The sequence below is a fragment of the Stomoxys calcitrans genome, chromosome 4 (genome assembly GCF_963082655.1).
Source record: "Stomoxys calcitrans chromosome 4, idStoCalc2.1, whole genome shotgun sequence".
NCBI classification, from domain to species: domain Eukaryota; kingdom Metazoa; phylum Arthropoda; class Insecta; order Diptera; family Muscidae; genus Stomoxys; species Stomoxys calcitrans.
In genome coordinates, this window is record NC_081555.1 from 11263513 (window position 1) to 11286445 (window position 22933).

Below are 22933 nucleotides of genomic sequence, written 5' to 3' on the forward strand. Positions count from 1 at the left end.
TTGCGATATCAAAAAATTATATAGCCTATAGCTCCTTACTGACCATATTCGTAATCTACTCCCGAATACCTTTCATTCGCGTCCCACATTGTCATTATCGTCCAATAAACCTTTTTTTTTTGGGGGGGGGGGGTTTGGAGTCGGGACGGCCCCCCCCCCCCCCCCCCCCCGGTTACTTGGATCCAACTTCTGATGTCATATTTGTGTTCTACTACCGAAAACCTTTCATTTGAACCCCACATTGTTCCGATCGATCTACTTTTATTTTTAGGCGGTACTTTTGTGGTAAGGGGGATGGTCCGTCCCCCTTGCGATATCAACAAATTATATAGCCTATAGCTCCTTACTGACCATATTCGTAATCTACTCCGGGATACCTTTCATTCGCGTCCCACATTGTCATTTTCGTCCAATAAACCTATTTTTTGGGGGGTTTTGGAAACGGGGCGGCCCCCATTTACTTAGATCCAAATTTTGATATCATATTAGTATTCTACTACCGAATACCTTTCATTTGAGCCCCACATTGTCCCGACCGGTGTAATTTTATTTTTGAGTGGTACTTTTGTGATAAGGGGGAGGGTCCGCCCCCCTTGTGATGTCAAAAAATTATATAGCCTATTGCTCCTTTCGGTCCACTCCCCATAATCTGTGAAAATTTCAAAGAAATCGTTTAATTATTATTTCTATAAAAAAAAATTTTTTCAGAATTTTATTTTTTAGAAAATTTTGTTAAAATTTTATTGACATAAAAAATCTTGTCAAAATTCATTTCTATAGAAAATTTTGCAAAAATTTTATTTCTATAGAAAAATTTGTCAAAATTTGATTTTTTTATAAAAAATTATGTCAAAATTTTATTTTTTTAGAAAATTTTGTCCAAATTTTATTTTTATGGAAAATTTTGTCAAAATTTTATTTTTACACATTTTTTATTTAATTTTTTTTTTCAATATTTTGTTTTTTTTTTTGCTGAAAATTTCCTTTGCCTTATATAGCATACCCATCCATTTGTAGTTGCTTAAATCTTTACTCACAAAGCAGTCAGTAAGCAAAACTATTCGTTAAGTTAAGAACAGCTGAAGGAGGCGTCAAAGAAGTAACAAACTTTGGAAACATGTGTACTGTTCTCCCAAAGTATGTTAAACTTAAAATATGTGGAAGTAACAGCCTGAGAACACACACACATACGACACAAACAAACACAGCAGCAAGCCTAGGCTCCTTCACATAAGCATTTAACTGCAGCATCCAGCTTTGAAACTGCTGTTACCAGAGTGTATGGCCATTGTTAAGGTTGTTGTTCAAAATGAATATTTTGTATGTATGTGTGAGTGTCGCTTCACTTTACCATCATATAGAGAAGAAGAAGAAGAAGCACAACAACAACATCTTAAAAAACATTGTCAATGAAGACTCAACCAAACTAAGAATGAAAAAAACAACAACAACAAACAGGCCCACAAATGTTTATACTTCAATATATGGAATGTGTTGTTTGTTTTGTTGTAGTTTTCTACTATGCCTTCTGACAGGGTTGTTCATTTCTTATTAATCTCTGCTATGCTGCTATTGTTGTATTCATATGTGTATGTTTGGTTGTGTGTGTGGGGGACTTTGTAGAGATTTTTGATTGGGTTTGTAGGATAACAGCTGTCGCTCTTTTGTGGGGGGCTACATAGTGGATTGTGTGGTCATGGTTAATCTTGAAATTAAATATGAGTATCTTAAGCACAAAAGAGAAACGAATATAAGTTTCGGCTTTCCTTGCTTGTGGCCAGCTCTGGGGGTCGTCCACACACCCATTTCTTGTGGCCAACTCACAAAACACCTATTCAAGTTGATCAGCCAACCGTGTTGTCTTACTACTATGGCTCAAAATGAAAAACAAAAATTTTGCTTGTTCTCAGGAATGTGTGGAAGCGAGCTGGCCAAGTTAAATGATTTTCCTCTACAGCTGGCATGTCTGCCGTTGACCCAAATACCATCCTTTGTAAGAGTAAAACTCATGCCATACATGCATGTGCCAGCAAATAATGTCTAAATATATGTAAAAAAAACACGCTCCACAGACAGATAACCAGGGAGTTGTGTGTAAAATAGTCATTGAGTTAGTCGCAGCCATCATTGCCATAATGCAGCAACCAACCTGACTGCTCTACACTTACTGGCATCCGCTGAAAACATTTCATAAAAAAAAAAATTGCATAAATTGTTTCCTTCTTTCTCCTTGACTGGCTGGCTGCTTCCTTTTTTTCTGGTTTTCTTCAACGTTCCCAACTCATGTACACTTCATGGCAAGCAGTTCAACTTAACTCTTCGGCTCACTGACTTACATATTTCGATACAAAATCCATAACAAATGATATTAAATTGCTTTGGAGCAGAGCAGAGCAGACAAGAAAGCAGAGCAGAGCTGAGTAGAGTAGAGTAGCAGCAGCAGCAGCAGCTTCTCTGCTACCCATCATCATAAAGTAGATCAATTTGTGATTTCACTTAAGTAGTTCATGGATAACTCGTTTAAAGCTAGCATCAGGAATAATGCTAAAACTCACTGAATGTGTAAAAGAATGCGATTTACAGCAGCATCATTCTCTCACTCCACCCATGGGTGGGTGTGGAACCCTAAGGCTAAAACAATAACAACAACAAGACAAATTCCTTATAAAACGCAACTGTAAGAAAATATTAATGCCTTTATTGCATTACATTATAATTGAATATTTTCATAATAAAATCGAAAGAAAAACGTGTCGCTTAAACGATAAGAAAATTCATGCAAGCTGAAGGAAAAAAATTAGGGAAATATTAAAAAAAAGGAAAAAATTATATCGAAAAAAAATTAAACTAAATCAAAATTACCCAAAATCAGACGAACATATATATGGGAGCTATATTCAAATCTGAATCGATTTCCACCAAACTTCTTAGATATTGTGGTAGTCGTCGAGGAAGGAGTTGTGCAAAATTTTGCCAAAATTGGTCAAAAAATGCGCTTGCAGTGGCTCTAGAAGTGAAAATCGGGCGATATTTATATACGAGAGCTATATCTAAATCTGAACCAATTTCTATGAAATTCATCAGTAATGTCGAGAGTCAAGAGAAAATACTTCCTGCCAAATTTCGAGAAAATCGGTTAACAAATGACCAATTTATAGCAATATTTCTCAAAATCGGACGAACATATATATGGGAGGTATATCTAAATCTGAACCGATTTCCGGCAAACTTCTCATATATTGTGGTAGTTGTCGAGGAAAGCGTTGTACAAAATTTTGGCAAGATTGGTCAATAAAGGCACTTGCAGTGGCTCTAGAAGTGAAAATCGGACGATATATGTATGTGAGAGCTATATATAAATCTGAACCGATTTCTATGAAATTCACCAGTAATACTAAGAGTCATAAGAAAATCCTCCCTGCTTAATTTCGAGAGAATCGGTTAACAAATCAGCTCTTTATTGCAATATTTCACAAAATCGGATGAAAATATATATGGGAGCTATATCTAAATCTGAACCGATTTCTATGAAACTCATCAGCAATGTCGAGAGTCAAGAAAAAATCCTTCCTGCCAAATTTCGAGAGAATCGGTTAACAAATGACCACTTTGTTGCAATATTTCTCTAAATCGGACGAACATATATATGGGAGGTATATTTAAATCTGAACCGATTTCGAGCAAACTTCTCAAATATTGTGGTAGTGCTCGAGGAAAGCGTTGTGCAAAATTTTGGCAAGATTGGTCAATAAAGGCGCTTGCCACTGCTCTAGAAGTGAAAATCGGGCGATATATATATGAGAGATATATCCTAATCTTAACCGATTTCTTTGATATTCACCAGTAATGTCGAGAATCAATAGAAAATCCTCCCTGGCAAATTTCGAGAGAACTGGTTCAAAAATGACCATTTTATTGCATTATTACTGCAAATCGGTCGAACCTATAGTATATGTGAAATTTGGGGTGGGGTACCTGAGGCGACCGCACCTACCCCAAAGCCCGCAAACGGAATATTTGCACCAATCATGACAATATGGGATTCAAATGAAAGTTATTTGAGAGTAGAAAATGAATCTGATATCTAATTTTTGGTCAAAGTGTTTGGGAGGCCGCTCCACCCCGAAAACCTACCCAATCCGGATATATTTACCGACCATTGCAATTTGGAATTGCAATGAAAGGTTTTTGGCAGTAGAACACGAATCTGATATCGACTTTCGGGACCAAGTAACTAAGGTCCGCTGCAGCCTTATAATATCCCCTTAATTGTATTAGGTGAGCTTGGCAATATGGGGCTCAAAAAATTTTTTTCTGAGTAGAGCATGAATATGTTATTTTTTTTCAGGGCCAGGTTCCTAGGTAGCCGCCCAATTCCCTTAACACTCCCGCCGCACAAGTGAAAGGCATTTGAGAGTAGTGAACGAATTTTATATCAACATTCGAGGAAAAGTATTTGCCACTTCCAAAACCCCCATGGGAATATCGGACTCAAACGAACGAATGAACTCATGAACATTCCACCAAGGAACAGGGGAAAACTTCTCACATATCATTCAGTGTTGTCCGGTTCAAGTTTTAAGCTCAATTTAAGGGACCTCCTTATAGCCTCCTTTATAGCCATGTCCGAACGGCGTGCTACATCTCTTTTTTGAAGAAGTTTTTACATGGCATGTTACCTCACAAATTTCGCCAGCATTAGAAGGGGAAAACTCGGGCGGGCCCTCCCCTTACCGCAGGGGGCCCTCCCCTTACCGCACTTTTAAAAAAAGCCAGATCACGGAGATGGGTGGCATCGATTTGAAATTTTGTATGCCACCTTATGGTACCCCAAAAACACGAAATTGATATACAATTTTTGCGTCAAATAACATGGGGGGACGCCCCATCCCAAAACGCACCCGGACGGTCATGTTCACTGATTGGGGCAATATGGGTATCAAACGAAAGGTATTTAAGAGTAGAGTACGAACTTGCTATAAAAATTTCACATTAAGAGTTCGGAGAGGGATGGGGGGGAGGGGGGTTCCCCCACCCCCAAAAACCCCCCAACAGTACCCATTCACCAATTTAGGCAATATGGATATCAAATGAAAGGTATTTAAAAGTAGAGTACAAATCTGACATAAAAATATATTCCTTGGTGTCTGAGGGGCCTCCCACCCCCAAAACCCTCCAGCAGGGCATATTTATCAATTGGGACAATATGAATATCAAATGAAAGGTATTTAAAAGTTGAGTAAGAATCTAATATAAAATATTTATTCCTTGGTATCTGGGGCCCCTAACTAACGCCTTCAACATGCTTTACATTATGGAGCTTAAACAGAATCGTGCTCTAGCACGATGCTGATATTATTTCAGGGTCCGCCCCCTAAAGTCCCTTCAAACCGGCCATGGCAATAAATAATAGATATTTGATAGTAGAAAACGAATTTGATATCCAATTTTGAGGCCAAGTTGGTGGGGGTAGTCTCAGCCCATAAACTCCTTCTAAACCAATGGCAATTTGGGCTCAAATAAAATAAATTTGAGAGTAGAGCACGATACTGATATTTTTCAGGCCTACGTGTGTAGTTGGCCACCCCACCCTATATACCCCTCAAACTGGACATATTTCTGGATTATAGCAGATAGGGGCTCTAATCTGATATCTGTTTTATGACCAAGTGTTTCAGGGACGTCTCACCTCATAAACTCCCCCTGAACCACACATCTATACTGACTATAGTAATATGTATCTCAAATGTGGTTTTTGGGAGTAGAGTATGAATATCCACTTTCGCGGCAAAAGGATTTGGCTACTCCAATCCACCACCAAAACCAGGAGTATGTAGTAGATCTACCATCCAAGTTTTATTGGGCGGACCCTCCCCTTACCCTGTTTATACAAATACAAAAAAATTTCGCCCATAAACATTCCACTAAGGAACAGAGGCAAACTTCTCACATATCAATGAGTGGAGACCGATTCAAGTTTAAGCTCAATGATAAGGGGCCTCCTTTTTATAGCCGAATCCGAACGGCGTGCCGCAGTGCGACACCTCTTTGGAGAGAAGTTTAGCATGGCATTGTACCTCACAAATGTTGCCAGCATTAGGAGGGGAAAACCACCGCTGAACATTTTTTCTGATGATCTCGCCAGGATTCGAACCCAGGCGTTCAGCGTCATAGGCGGACATGCTAACCTCTGCGCTACGGTGGCCTCCCTCTTACCCTGTTTATAAGTTTCATATAACTCTGTTTATCATAACTCAGAAAAAGAAATTTGATATCCTTATTAAGGATGGGATATCCAGGAAGGACGCGCCACCTTCAGATTTCGCCAAATGGAAATATAAACCAATAAAGACAATATGGGGGATCAAAGGAAAGATATTTGAGACTAGACACGAATCTGATATATGGGCTTTCACCTCCTCCCCCTAAAATACCCCCATACCTTATATACAGTGGCACACAAAAGTCTACATACCACGATCAGAAAATCACGAAAAAAATCAAACAAAAACGAAATTTTTGTACAAAAAAGTTTTTCCCCAAAATATCGCCCATTGCTAAAAGTGTTCACCACGGCCACTGGTGCCACAATTCGTTAAAATTTATTGTCAATTTACGAAGATGGCATTTACGAAAAGGTATGTAAACTTATCTGTGCCACTGTATATAGCGACCACAGCAATATCAGGCTCAAATGAAAGTTATTTGGCAGTAGAGTAGGAAAATGATATCCACATTGGGGCGAAATATTGGGTTGCCCAAAAAGTAATTGCGGATTATTCATATAGTCGGTGTTGGCAAATTTTTTCACAGCTTGGGACTCTGTAATTCTTCTGTCAGTTATCAGCTGTTACTTTTAGCTTGCTTTGGAAAAGAAGTGTAAAAAAAATTATTTTTGATTAAAGTTCATTCTAAGTTTTATTAAAACTGCATTAACTTTCTTTTAAAAAATCCGCAATTACTTTTTGGGCAACCAAATATCTGAATGGCCGTACCAGCATCCCAAAATAGGACCCATTTCCTAGTATTTGCCAAAAAAAAATTTGACAAAATTTTCTATGGAATCAAAAGTTTATTTGATTTTTAATTCAGTTTTTAGTCCCTGAATATTTCCAAATTTCAGATTTCCCATTACCATTTAATAGCGGCAAAACCCCTTTGTGCCACCATTATATTTTTTGCCACTTTAACTATTTCTCTTTATTTACAGTAATTTCATAAACTCTTCATTTTTCCATTTTTTGGTTTTAACAAGATTGCTATCTCCTCCTACATTTGAGCTGCTATCAAAGTGCTGTAGCATTTCTTGTGTTGCTCTTGTGTTACCAATTTAAATGGTTTGAAATGGTATTTCTAGTGGTCTTGGAAATTGAATTCATTTAATTCAATTGCTATTCCTACATTGGTTGGTTCTTCAGCCACCTAACCATAAAAAAAACACAAAACACAAGTACGAATCTCTCCCATGTTTGTTGAACATTTTTATGGAGTTGAACTCTTTAATATCCGTTACCATTTTTCTGAACTATTTAAAAGAAACGAAAAAAAAAAAAGTTCTACTACTTTCCCTCACACATTGCAAGGGGACACCTACCCGATCTCCGCTCTACCTCTTATGGGTGGGAGAAAAAAACAAAAAAAAACATAACACCAACGCCTATGTTGGATCTTGAATTTGCAAAACTACAAGAGTAGCTTTCATATGCTAACGCTGTGCCATTTGGAGAGTGTGGGAAGTGCGACAAATTGTGCAGAAATTACAAATTTTTAATTGGATTTTAAAAAGGCATTTGCACTACTCTTTATTGCAGGGCAATATGAGAAACACACACACACACACACACACATGCACAACACATATGACATTTTTCTGCTAAAATAATGTTTGTTTTTTTTATTCGACCTCTTAAGAGCCTCCAACACACGAGATGAGATTGAATTGAAAACTACATGACTGGTAAGCCATTGGTGGGAGTGCTATCGTATGTATACATAAAGTGGGTACACAGGGAAAAATTGGGAATTAATTTTAATAAGCAAAAAAAAGGTATGAGGTTTGGAGAATAGGGCTATGCCAAAACAAAGGCCTAGGTAGCCCATTCCCGAATGGGTAGAAAAATACCCAAAAAGAGAAGTGTCTTAGGAAAATTCTAGCTCGAGTTGTAAAAAAGGTATCCAAATGAAATTTGGATTGGGGTACAGTGAACAAGTGAAACTAGTTGATACAGTGAACAAGTGAAACTAGTTGAAAAAATTTTGTCCTGCCATATAAGGCCATGTTTTGGGAGAAAATTGGGTAGTGAAAAGTAGGCAATTTTGTATACCAAAAAAAAAAATCAGACAAATAATTGCCAAAAAAATCTTGGAAGAGAGATTTATGCATTTGATGGCTTTTATATAAAACAAGTTAAAGTGTGCTAAGATCAGTCTCGCCGAATCTTGAGAACCCAACACCATGGATTCTACTAATAAATGGAAGCTATATCTGGTTATAGACCGATTTGAACCATACTTGGCACAGTTGCTGAAAGTCATGACAAAACTTGTTATGCAAAATTTCAGCAAAATCGAACAAAAACTAAGGCTTGTAAGGGCTCAAGAAGTCAAATCGGAAGATAGGTTTATATGGTAGCTATATCAGGTTACACACCGATTTGGACCGTACATGGCACATTTGTTGGAAGTGATAACACAACACCGCATGCAAAATTTCAGCCAAATCGGACAAAAATTAAGGCTTGTAAGGGCTCAAGAAGTCAAATCGGGAGATCGGTTTATATGGGAGCTATATCAGGTTATAGACTGATTTGAACCATACTTGGCACAGTTGTTGGAAGTGATAACAGAACAATATGTGAAAAATTTCAGCTAAATCGGACAAAAGTTAAGGCTTCCAGGGGTTCAAGAAGTCAAATCGGAAGATCGGTTTATATGGCAGCTATATCAGGTTATAGGCCGATTTGAACCATACTAGGCACAATTGTTGGAAGTCATAACAGAACACTATGTGCAAAATTTCAGCCAAATCGGACAAAAATTACGGCTTCCAGGGGTTCAAGAAGTCAAATCGGGAGATCGGTTTATATGGGAGCTATATCAAGTTATAGACCAATTTGAACCATACTTGGCACAGTTGTTGGAAGTCATAACAGAACAATATGTGCAAAATTTCAGCCAAATCGGATAAAAATCGCGTCTTATAAGGGCTCAAGAAGTCAAATCGGGAGATCGGTTTATATGGTAGCTATATCAGGTTATAGACTGATTTTAAACCATACTTGGCACAGTTGTTGGAAGTCATAACAGAACACTATGTGCAAAATTTCAGTCAAATCGAACAAAAATTGCGGCTTCCAAGGACTCAAGAAGTCAAATCGGGAGATCGGTATATATGGGAGCTATATCGGGTTATAGACTGATTTCAACCATACTAGGCACAATTGTTGGAAGTCATAACAGAACACTATGTGCAAAATTTCAGCCAAATCGAACAAAAATTAAGGCTTGTAAGGGCTCAAGAAGTCAAATCGGGAGATCGGTTTATATGGGAGCTATACCAGGTTATAGACTGATTTGAACCATACTTGGCACAGTGGTTGAAAGTCATAACAAAACTTGTTATGCAAAATTTCAGACAAATCGGATGAAAATTTAAGCTTCCAAGGGCTCAAGAAGTCAAATCGGGAGATCGGTTTATATGGTAGCTATATCAGGTTATAGACCGATTTGAACCATACCTGGCACAGTTGTAGGAAGTCACAAAAGAACACCAGGTGCAAAATTTCAGTCAAATCGAACAAAAATTAAGGCTTGTAAGGGCTCAAGAAGTCAAATCGGAAGATCGGTTTATATGGGAGCTTTATCAGGTTACACACCGATTTGGACCATACTTGGCACAGTTGTTGGAAGTGATAACAGAACACCGCATGCAAAATTTCAGTCAAATCGGACAAAAATTAAGGCTTGTAAGGGCTCAAGAAGTCAAATCGGGAGATCGGTTTATATGGGAGCTATATGAGGTTATAGATTGATTTGAACCATACTTGGCACAGTTGTTGGAAGTCATAACAGAACACCACATGCAAAATTTCAGTCAAATCGCACAAAAATTAAGGCTTCCAAGGGCTCAAGAAGTCAAATCGGGAGATCGGTTCAAATGGGAGCTATATCAGATTATAGACCGATTTGAGCCATACTAGGCACAATTGTTGGAAGCCACAGCAGAACACTATATGCAAAATTTCAGCCAAATCGGACAAAAATTAAGGCTTCCAAGGGCTCAAGAAGTCAAATCGGGAGATGGGTTTATATGGGAGCTATATCAAGTTATATACCTATTCGGACCGTACATGGCACAGTTGTTGGATGTCATAAAAGAACACCAGGTGCAAAATTTTTGCCAAATCGGACAAAAATTACGGCTTCCAGAGGCTCAAGAAGTCAAATCCGGAGATCGGTTTATATGGGAGCTATATCAGGTTATAGACCGATTTGAACCATACTTGGCACAGTTGTTGGAAGTGATAACAGAACACCGCATGCAAAATTTCAGCCAAATAGGACAAAAATTAAGGCTTGTAAGGGCTCAAGAAGTCAAATCGGAAGATCGGTTTATATTGGAGCTATATCAGGTTATAGACCGATTTGAACCATACTAGGCACAATTGTTGGAAGTCATAACAGAACACTATATGCAAAATTTCAGCGAAATCGAACAAAAATTAAGGCTTGTAAGGGCTCAAGAAGTCAAATCGGGAGATCGGTTTATATGGTAGGTTTTATCAGGGTTTCCAGCCATTTTGAGTTGTAGAATTTAATTCTAACCTTTTTTTTTATAGCATTCCCATGCTGTTTCTGTCAGTGCCTGTTAAAGTTCGCCTTTTGTTCCATATGTGGGTGAGATCTGTAATATCCCCCATGCCTTTATGTCCAACCTAGCCTTGAATGGCCATTGTGCTGAGCCAGCATAACGTGGTTCCTACATGACGTTATCCTCCCTCCCCAGAAAAAAAAAATGCAACACCGTGATAAATATCACACGCCGTTGTTACAAACTGTTAAGCCTATCATGGGCTTCGTTAAACATTTGAATCATACTGCCTGAGTGATGGCTGGCTGATGGCAGGTCATCACAGTGGCTGCCACTAGTGGTGGCAACGGATCATCGCCTGGTCTAGTAGAGAAGCTGAAGCTGGGAATCCACTATCCACTGCCACTTCTGCTGGTTGGTGACAAAGTTTGCAAACTACAGATTTAAACGATTTATGTTATGGCCAACTATAAAGTATGTAGGCAAAAATTTACATAGAAACGACAGCAGCAACAGTAGCGGCAGTGGTTGCATGCAACATTTTCTCTTCATGCTATAGAGACAATGGCGGCAAAATCTAGTGGACTTGCCAACATACCGTTTAGATTTGAAGTGAAAAGGAGGTTAAATGTTTGCCTAATGTAAAACGTTTATGCCTAACTAAAGCATAAAGCTTTTCTTAGGCTTTTCCGTTTTTTTTTGTTTCTTTTGCATGAAACGTTTTCATTTTGCATAAAATTTTTCTACAGCCTCGCGCTTGAGTAGAAAAATGGATTCTTTTCCTGCTTTTTAATTAGTTTTAGTTTTCTTTCACCATCACAGAGTTTTGTGTTGAGTTTTTTCTATTCGTATGTTTATAAAAACGTTAACTACAGTATTGTATTTCAAGTTGTGTGACCGTTTTTTTCTCAGATTTAAGCCGTTTATTCTCTGCCAGCCTCGATGATAAATGTCTTTTATAGTTTCCGCTTGTTAACATAGCTTTTGTTTTGCATTTATTCCCCCATACATGTATAACAAGACATTTTTTCCATAAATGTTTTGAACTAAATTAATAAATGACAAATGATTTTAACAAGTCAAGCAGAAAAATGAACAATAAACGCTTTAAACCTGAAAAGAAGTAAACATAAAATATGGCCAAGATATAAACAGTTATGGAAACTTCAATTCAGCCTGGCTGAATGGGGTTTTCTATAGGAAAACTTCAATTCAGCCTGGCTGAATGGGGTTTTCTATAGGAAAACTTCAATTCAGCCTGGCTGAATGGGGTTTTCTATAGGAAAACTTCAATTCAGCCTGGCTGAATGGGGTTTTCTATAGGAAAACTTCAATTCAGCCTGGCTGAATGGGGTTTTCTATAGGAAAACTTCAATTCAGCCTGGCTGAATGGGGTTTTCTATAGGAAAACTTCAATTCAGCCTGGCTGAATGGGGTTTTCCATAGGAAAACTTCAATTCAGCCTGGCTGAATGGGGTTTTCCATAGGAAAACTTCAATTCAGCCTGGCTGAATGGGGTTTTCCATAGGAAAACTTCAATTCAGCCTGGCTGAATGGGGTTTTCCATAGGAAAACTTCAATTCAGCCTGGCTGAATGGGGTTTTCCATAGGAAAACTTCAATTCAGCCTGGCTGAATGGGGTTTTCCATAGGAAAACTTCAATTCAGCCTGGCTGAATGGGGTTTTCCATAGGAAAACTTCAATTCAGCCTGGCTGAATGGGGTTTTCCATAGGAAAACTTCAATTCAGCCTGGCTGAATGGGGTTTTCCATAGGAAAACTTCAATTCAGCCTGGCTGAATGGGGTTTTCCATAGGAAAACTTCAATTCAGCCTGGCTGAATGGGGTTTTCCATAGGAAAACTTCAATTCAGCCTGGCTGAATGGGGTTTTCCATAGGAAAACTTCAATTCAGCCTGGCTGAATGGGGTTTTCTATAGGAAAACTTCAATTCAGCCTGGCTGAATGGGGTTTTCCATAGGAAAACTTCAATTCAGCCTGGCTGAATGGGGTTTTCCATAGGAAAACTTCAATTCAGCCTGGCTGAATGGGGTTTTCCATAGGAAAACTTCAATTCAGCCTGGCTGAATGGGGTTTTCCATAGGAAAACTTCAATTCAGCCTGGGGCTGAATGGGGTTTTCTATAGGAAAACTTCAATTCAGCCTGGGGCTGAATGGGGTTTTCTATAGGAAAACTTCAATTCAGCTTAGCTGAAAATGTTTGCTTAAGCAGTTTTTGTCTGCTGAAAATGGAAAAGCAGACATTACTCCTGTTTTAGCAAACATAGGGCTGCTGTATTAGCAAACATTTCAGTCAGCTAAATAATCAAACAAAATCTGCTGTGTTAAGTACAGAAATTGAGACACACATTTACATTTGTATTTTATTTTTGTTTTCTAACATCTCCTTTATAAATAAGAGCAGTCATTTTCAGCAAACAGCAGACTTTTCAGCAGTCAGTCTACTGCTCTGAAATTGCAAAACTACTGCTGTAATAGCAGAACTACTGCTAAAATAGCAGCAAAAAAACCTACTCATTTTTAGCAGACAGTGTTTGCTATTTTTAGCAAACTTTTTTCTGTGAGTGTATATTATTGGTGGTATTGAGAAAGTCCATTTAGCCGGGTCCGTCCGTCTGTCGAAAACAAGCTAACTGTTCAACGAATAAAACTAAGCGCTTAAAATGTTGCACAAATACTTCCTATAAGTGCAGGTCAGTTAGTAAAGTAAATGGGCATAAAGGTTCATGTTTTGATATAGCTGCCATTCGATCGATATTGGATCTTATCTTCTTGAGCGTCTACAGGGCTCAATTCTTATCCGATTTATTTGCAATTATGCATGAGGAGTTTTGTTATGACTTCTAACAAATTGGCTAATAGTGATCAAAATCGTTTCATAACCTGATATAGCTCCCATATAAACCGATCTCGGATCTTAGGTTCTTGAGGCCGCTAGAGGGCGCAATGATTATCTGAATTGGCTGAAATTTTGCACGAATTGTTTTGATGTGATTGCCAAAAGCTGTGCTAAGAGTGGTCTAAATCGGTTCACTATCTGTTATAGCTCTCCCATACACCGATCTTCCGATTATACTCCTTAAGGCTCCAGAGGGCGCTATTCTCATCCAATTTGCTTGAAATTTTGCACTACGACTTCTTTTATGACCTTAAACATACGTGCTAAATAAGGTCTGAGACGGTCTATAACCTGATATAGCTCCCACATTAACCAATCTCGGATTTTGACTTCTTGAGCCGCTAGAGGGCGCATTTATTATCCGACTTGGCTGAAATTTTGCACGAATTGTTTTGTTATGACTTTCAATAACTGCGTTAAGTATGCTCGTAATCGGTTCATAACCAGATATAGCTCCTATATAAACCCATCTTCCGACTATACATCTTAAGCCGCTAGAGGGCACAATTATTATCCGATTTGGCTGAAATTGTGCATAAAGTGTTTTATTTTGATTTCTAACAACTATGCCCAGTATGGTTTACAACGGTTCATAACCTGATAGAGCTCCCATATAAACCAATCTTTCGATTACACTTCTTGAGCCCTCTAGAGGGCGCAATCATTATTCGATTTGAAGGAAATTTCGTACAACGACTTCTTCTATGTCCTTAAACATATGCGCCCTATATGGTCTGAATCGGTTCATAACCTTATATATCTCCCATATAAACGGATATCGGATCTCGACTTCTTAAGCCGCTAGAGGGCGCAAATATGATTAAATTTAGCATGAAGTGTTTTGTTGCCACTTCAAACATCTATGCCAAGTATTGTCCATAACCTGATATAGCTGCCATATAAACCGTTCCCCCGACTATAATTCTTGAGCCCTCTAGAGGGCGTAATTCTTATCCGATTTTGCTGAAATTTTATGCAACGATTTCTTCTATGGCCTTAAAGACATCTGCCATATATGATCAGAAACGGTTCATAACCTGATATAGCTCCCATATAAACCAATTTTCCGATTTTACTTTTTGAGCCTCTAGAGGGCGCAATTCTCATCCGATTTGGGTGAAATTTTGCACAACGACATCTCATATAACTTTAAACGTAAGTGCAAAATATGGATTGAACCGTTCCATAACCAAATATAGCTCCCATATTAACCAATCTTTCGATTACACTTCTTGAGCCCTCTAGAGGGCGCAATCATTATTCGATTTGGCGGAAATTCCGTACAACGACTTCTTCAATGACCTTAAACATACGCGCCGTATATGGTCTGAATCGCTTCAAAACCTTATATAGCTCCCATATAAACTGATATCGGATCTGGACTTCTTAAGCCGCTAGACGGCGCAAATATTATCAAATTCAGCTGAAATTTAGCATAAAATGCTTTGTTACAACTTCAAACAACGATTCCAAGTATGGTCCAAATCGGTCCATAACCTAATATAGCTGTCATATAAACCAATCCCCCTACTAAAATTCTTGAGCCCCTAGAGGGCGCACTTGACGAATGCCATCCATGGTGGAGTATTATTTAAAATTCGGTCCAGCCCAACTTAGAACGCTTTTACTTGTTTTTCGTTTATGACAGAACATAATTTGTCATTTTAATCACTTGACGACTTATTGATAAAGTCCATGCTGTGATAACATTCAACTTTGAACAGTAACATTTAATTGCCATTTGTCTTTTTTCCCCCTATTTATAAGACAATTTGGTATTTAAACAGCTGTTGTGGCTAGCGGCTTGATTTCTCATTGACATTTATTTGCCATTTATTATTTGGAATGCTTGAATTCTCGGGCAATTTATTTATTAAATACATACATTTAATTAAAATGTTATTTCGATAAATTAAACACAACTACTGTTTACTAGCAGAAATTAATGTATATTTTATATTCTTCATGACATTTTGGTCTGTTTGGGTGTGTGTGCGTGTGTGTGTGTGTATGTGAGCGTAATGACAAATTGGAAAACATTGTTCCATATTCAATTCGGTTTATTGCCTTTTATTGTTTGTTTTTGTTTAATATCAACAAAAACAACAACAACAACAAAAAACACCATGGTCGCCACAGACAAACTGTATGTGATGACAAAAAGTATTATTTTTCGCACATGTGTTTTAAATTTCATAATAATAATAACAGGTATGAGTTACACTGGAAAAAAATTATGGGTTCTCGAGAAAGTTTACAGCCAAAGGCGTTTTTTTGTATGTGTCACTTTAAACCCCTTGTTACCTATGATCAGAGCATTTTCTATCCCCAAAACTATTTTCTGTAACTAGATTATCACAATGGACCAGTACTGAGCTCTCGGTCAATTTCAATTGTTGGCATGCTACCCATCATGCAAATGCAAATTTTGCCCATGAACATTCCACTAGGAACAGGGGCAAACTTCCCATCACCCTTACTAATAATGAGAAAATAACATATTCCGTTACTTGGAGATTAGCAGTTTTATTTTTTGGAATTTAGTCCTTGATTATTTGCATTATAATCTGCTATAATTTTGTTTTTTTATAATAGTTTCTTTCTATTTAAACATATTTTTTTCGGTGTACAGTTATGTGTACAAAGATAATAGTAACTGAAAAAAGCGACTTCAATAATAACAATAACAATTATATTAACAGACTCTCACTCTCTCTCTCTCTCTATCTAGCTCTAGCTTTTGCTCTCTCCCACTCTCTTTTCATGATATTACAATCGATAACTCCCATCTTTGCATTGCAACTCATACATATATCGATGAATGTCATTTGTATGTAAGTCCATGTCCATTGCTCTTACGAAACAATAAACAAAAATATTTAACCACCCCCCCTCGCCACTATCCCTTTCTTCCTCACCAACGGTTATATCAAAAGTTTATTCAGCCAAGTAATATTTCAGCACGTGAAATACTACCAACAACAACAATTCAATGGTGTATGTGCGCCAGCCACCTTGCTTTGGCATAGAGCAGTGAAATACCTTCCCCCCCAAAAAAAAATTGAATAAAAAATTCAATTGAAGCAATCAATAAAATGAAAACAAAAGTAAAGAAGAAGCAGATGCAAAATACAAAAGAGAAAACAATAAAAGCTAAACGATAATTATTACAAAATAGTCGCACAGTACTGACTGACATCGTTAACGTCATTAATGACAAGCTATGCATTTTAAAAATAAAAATCAAGTAAATAATATGGCACTCCAAGCACGCCACACTAACAGCGACTACAGGTCGATGGTAGAGACATCAAAATATGGCTGGAAAGTGAAAAATGTGATGGGTAATTACTCTTAAATATATTACACAATTGTACAATGGTGAATAAATTGGCAATTCAGCTGCACCACAAAAAAATGATTTAGTAAGGCATAAATTAAAGCGGTTGGGTATAGTGGGGGAATTTAACATAAACAGCTCAATAAAAGTGAACAAAAATGTTAAAAAAAAGTAAAAAAAAAACTGAAAGTGTCACAAAATATGAAATGACCAGTTAGACGAATCATTTCAGCTAGGCTGAATTGAAGTTTTCCTATAGAAAACCCAATTCAGCTGGGCTGAATTGAAGTTTTCCTATAGAAAACCCAATTCAGCTGGGCTGAGTTGAAGTTTTCCTATAGAAAACCCAATTCAGCTGGGCTGAATTGAAGTTTTCCTATAGAAAACCCAATTCAGCTGGGCTGAATTGAAGTTTTCCTATAGAAAACCCAATTCAGCTGGGCTGAATTGAAGTTTTCCTATAGAAAACCCAATTCAGCTGGGCTGAATTGAAGTTTTCCTATAGAAAACCCAATTCAGCTGGGCTGAATTGAAGTTTTCCTATAGAAAACCCAATTCAGCTGGGCTGAATTGAAGTTTTCCTATAGAAAACCCAATTCAGCTGGGCTGAATTGAAGTTTTCCTATAGAAAACCCAATTCAGCTGGGCTGAATTGAAGTTTTCCTACAGAAAACCCAATTCAGCTGGGCTGAATTGAAGTTTTCCTATAGAAAACCCAATTCAGCTGGGCTGAATTGAAGTTTTCCTATAGAAAACCCAATTCAGCTGGGCTGAATTGAAGTTTTCCTATAGAAAACCCAATTCAGCTGGGCTGAATTGAAGTTTTCCTATAGAAAACCCAATTCAGCTGGGCTGAATTGAAGTTTTCCTATAGAAAACCCAATTCAGCTGGGCTGAATTGAAGTTTTCCTATAGAAAACCCAATTCAGCTGGGCTGAATTGAAGTTTTCCTATAGAAAACCCAATTCAGCTGGGCTGAATTGAAGTTTTCCTATAGAAAACCCAATTCAGCTGGGCTGAATTGAAGTTTTCCTATAGAAAACCCAATTCAGCTGGGCTGAATTGAAGTTTTCCTATAGAAAACCCAATTCAGCTGGGCTGAATTGAAGTTTTCCTATAGAAAACCCACTTCAGCTGGGCTGAATTGAAGTTTTCCTATAGAAAACCCAATTCAGCTGGGCTGAATTGAAGTTTTCCTATAGAAAACCCAATTCAGCTGGGCTGAATTGAAGTTTTCCTATAGAAAACCCAATTCAGCTGGACTGAATTGAAGTTTTCCTATAGAAAACCCAATTCAGCTGGGCTGAATTGAAGTTTTCCTATAGAAAACCCAATTCAGCTGGGCTGAATTGAAGTTTTCCTATAGAAAACCCAATTCAGCTGGGCTGAATTGAAGTTTTCCTATAGAAAACCCAATTCAGCTGGGCTGAATTGAAGTTTTCCTATAGAAAACCCAATTCAGCTGGGCTGAATTGAAGTTTTCCTATAGGAAAACCCCATTCAGCCAGGCTGAATTGAAGTTTTCCTTTAGGAAAACCCCATTCAGCCAGGCTGAATTGAAGTTTTCCTTTAGGAAAACCCCATTCAGCCAGGCTGAATTGAAGTTTTCCTTTAGGAAAACCCCATTCAGCCAGGCTGAATTGAAGTTTTCCTTTAGGAAAACCCCATTCAGCCAGGCTGAATTGAAGTTTTCCTTTAGGAAAACCCCATTCAGCCAGGCTGAATTGAAGTTTTCCTTTAGGAAAACCCCATTCAGCCAGGCTGAATTGAAGTTTTCCTTTAGGAAAACCCCATTCAGCCAGGCTGAATTGAAGTTTTCCTTTAGGAAAACCCCATTCAGCCAGGCTGAATTGAAGTTTTCCTTTAGGAAAACCCCATTCAGCCAGGCTGAATTGAAGTTTTCCTTTAGGAAAACCCCATTCAGCCAGGCTGAATTGAAGTTTTCCTATAGAAAACCCCATTCAGCCAGGCTGAATTGAAGTTTTCCTATAGAAAACCCCATTCAGCCAGGCTGAATTGAAGTTTTCCTATAGAAAACCCCATTCAGCCAGGCTGAATTGAAGTTTTCCTATAGAAAACCCCATTCAGCCAGGCTGAATTGAAGTTTTCCTATAGAAAACCCCATTCAGCCAGGCTGAATTGAAGTTTTCCTATAGAAAACCCCATTCAGCTAGGCTGAATTGAAGTTTTCCTATAGGAAAACCCCATTCAGCCAGGCTGAATTGAAGTTTTCCTTTAGGAAAACCCAATTCAGCTAGGCTGAATTGAAGTTTTCCTATAGGAAAACCCCATTCAGCCAGGCTGAATTGAAGTTTTCCTATAGGAAAACCCCATTCAGCCAGGCTGAATTGAAGTTTTCCTATAGGAAAACCCCATTCAGCCAGGCTGAATTGAAGTTTTCCTATAGGAAAACCCCATTCAGCCAGGCTGAATTGAAGTTTTCCTATAGGAAAACCCCATTCAGCCAGGCTGAATTGAAGTTTTCCTATAGGAAAACCCCATTCAGCCAGGCTGAATTGAAGTTTTCCTATAGGAAAACCCCATTCAGCCAGGCTGAATTGAAGTTTTCCTATAGGAAAACCCCATTCAGCCAGGCTGAATTGAAGTTTTCCTATAGGAAAACCCCATTCAGCCAGGCTGAATTGAAGTTTTCCTATAGGAAAACCCCATTCAGCCAGGCTGAATTGAAGTTTTCCTATAGGAAAACCCCATTCAGCCAGGCTGAATTGAAGTTTTCCTATAGGAAAACCCCATTCAGCCAGGCTGAATTGAAGTTTTCCTATAGGAAAACCCCATTCAGCCAGGCTGAATTGAAGTTTTCCTATAGGAAAACCCCATTCAGCCAGGCTGAATTGAAGTTTTCCTATAGGAAAACCCCATTCAGCCAGGCTGAATTGAAGTTTTCCTATAGGAAAACCCCATTCAGCCAGGCTGAATTGAAGTTTTCCTATAGGAAAACCCCATTCAGCCAGGCTGAATTGAAGTTTTCCTATAGGAAAACCCCATTCAGCCAGGCTGAATTGAAGTTTTCCTATAGGAAAACCCCATTCAGCCAGGCTGAATTGAAGTTTTCCTATAGAAAACCCCATTCAGCCAGGCTGAATTGAAGTTTTCCTATAGAAAACCCCATTCAGCCAGGCTGAATTGAAGTTTTCCTATAGAAAACCCCATTCAGCCAGGCTGAATTGAAGTTTTCCTATAGAAAACCCCATTCAGCCAGGCTGAATTGAAGTTTTCCTATAGAAAACCCCATTCAGCCAGGCTGAATTGAAGTTTTCCTATAGAAAACCCCATTCAGCCAGGCTGAATTGAAGTTTTCCTATAGAAAACCCCATTCAGCCAGGCTGAATTGAAGTTTTCCTATAGAAAACCCCATTCAGCCAGGCTGAATTGAAGTTTTCCTATAGAAAACCCCATTCAGCCAGGCTGAATTGAAGTTTTCCTATAGAAAACCCCATTCAGCCAGGCTGAATTGAAGTTTTCCTACAGAAAACCCCATTCAGCCAGGCTGAATTGAAGTTTTCCTATGGAAAACCCCATTCAGCCAGGCTGAATTGAAGTTTTCCTATAGAAAACCCAATTCAGCCAGGCTGAATTGAAGTTTTCCTATAGGAAAACCCCATTCAGCCAGGCTGAATTGAAGTTTTCCTTTAGGAAAACCCCATCCAGCCAGGTTGAATTGAAGTTTTCCTTTAGGAAAATCCCATTCAGCCAGGCTGAATTGAAGTTTTCCTTTAGGAAAACCCCATTCAGCCAGGCTGAATTGAAGTTTTCCTTTAGGAAAACCCAATTCAGCTAGGCTGAATTGAAGTTTTCCTTTAGGAAAACCCCATTCAGCCAGGCTGAATTGAAGTTTTCCTTTAGGAAAACCCCATTCAGCCAGGCTGAATTGAAGTTTTCCTATAGGAAAACCCCATTCAGCCAGGCTGAATTGAAGTTTTCCTATAGGAAAACCCCATTCAGCCAGGCTGAATTGAAGTTTTCCTATAGGAAAACCCCATTCAGCCAGGCTGAATTGAAGTTTTCCTATAGGAAAACCCCATTCAGCCAGGCTGAATTGAAGTTTTCCTATAGGAAAACCCCATTCAGCCAGGCTGAATTGAAGTTTTCCTATAGGAAAACCCCATTCAGCCAGGCTGAATTGAAGTTTTCCTATAGGAAAACCCCATTGAGCCAGGCTGAATTGAAGTTTTCCTATAGGAAAACCCCATTCAGCCAGGCTGAATTGAAGTTTTCCTATAGAAAACCCCATTCAGCCAGGCTGAATTGAAGTTTTCCTATAGAAAACCCCATTCAGCCAGGCTGAATTGAAGTTGAAGTTTTCCTTTAGGAAAACCCCATTCAGCCAGGCTGAATTAAAGTTTTCCTTTAGGAAAACCCCATTCAGCCAGGCTGAATTGAAGTTTTCCTATGGAAAACTCCATTCAGCCAGTCTGAATTGAAGTTTTCCTTTAGGAAAACCCAATTCAGCTGGGCTGAATTGAAGTTTTCCTATAGAAAACCCCATTCAGCCAGGCTGAATTGAAGTTTTCCTATAGAAAACCCCATTCAGCCAGGCTGAATTGAAGTTTTCCTTTAGGAAAACCCCATTCAGCCAGGCTGAATTGAAGTTTTCCTATAGGAAAACCCCATTCAGCCAGGCTGAATTGAAGTTTTCCTATAGGAAAACCCCATTCAGCCAGGCTGAATTGAAGTTTTCCTATAGGAAAACCCCATTCAGCCAGGCTGAATTGAAGTTTTCCTATAGGAAAACCCCATTCAGCCAGGCTGAATTTAAGTTTTCCTAAGTTTTATCTAATAAATCCCCCATGTCTGACATATTTATAATTAATGACATTAGAGTAGGTTGCACCCTTTTGTTTTTTCAGCGATATGTGTTGTATTAACTTGGCAAATTCTCTTTAAATTGAAGTGACAACTGGTTTTTTGTTTTTTTTTTTTCAGTTGAACTCGCTTTGTCAGGTCTTGTTAATTGTTTTTTTTTTTGCATTTGGTTTCATTTGAAATTATATGCCCTTATTGTTTAAAACAAACGTGTTGGCTGAACAAATATTAAATTCAATTAGGTCAAGTTTATGGCTGGTTATTGTCATGTCATTGAAAAGGAAAAAAATTAATTGAACAAGTCATTGCAGAAGCATTTTTATATATAAAATATTAAAATGTTTTTTATTTACTCAAGGGACAAGTTTTCAGAAACAAGTTTGAAAGTTAAGTAATTATAATCTTCAGGAAAAAGTTTTACTTTTGAATTATATTTTTCTTTTTTTTTTTATTTTTCTTTTTTATTCTTCTTTATTATTATTATTATTTATTATTATTTATTATTATTTATTATTATTTATTATGGATGCCGCCAGTTGACTAAGTATCCACCCACAGGGGTGCTCTACAGATAGATGCAGTCTGGGGAGTGATGCCCCCGTGGATTCCCCAATCAAGGGGACTTTGACCCTGGCGCGTACACTGGAACATGATTTTGATAACCGATTTGGATTGATGCTACGAGCTGACGGCTGTGGTATTCTGTTACCTGAGTAGGAGGGAGTGACATCCCTCTCGAAATGGCTTTCAGGCTAATGCCACCGCTGCCTCCGTCCCGTTAAACCCCTGGCAGGCCTTAGGGAACGATCTGTGCCTCGTAACCATTAAGTTGGTAATGTAGGTTCTGTTGATACGATATCCAGATTAATGCCCGACCTGGCTCTGAACGCAAGTACTCATAAGGTCTTGCGTCAACCCTCGCGAGGACCTCACTGCTTGCAAAGGGACCCTCGGGGTCATCGCTCTGCGAAAGGGCGACTACATTATCGGACACAAACAACGGCTCTAAGTGGGGACCCGATTAAAATGGAAACACCCATT

General features: G+C 38.4%; 1 protein-coding gene across 4 annotated transcripts in view; it reads right to left on the reverse strand.

The window, feature by feature from the left end:
* LOC106087029 (uncharacterized) overlaps window positions 1–22933 on the reverse strand; it is a 435541-nt gene that overhangs the window by 248720 nt on the left and 163888 nt on the right. The gene's annotated exons all lie outside the window — the stretch shown is intronic.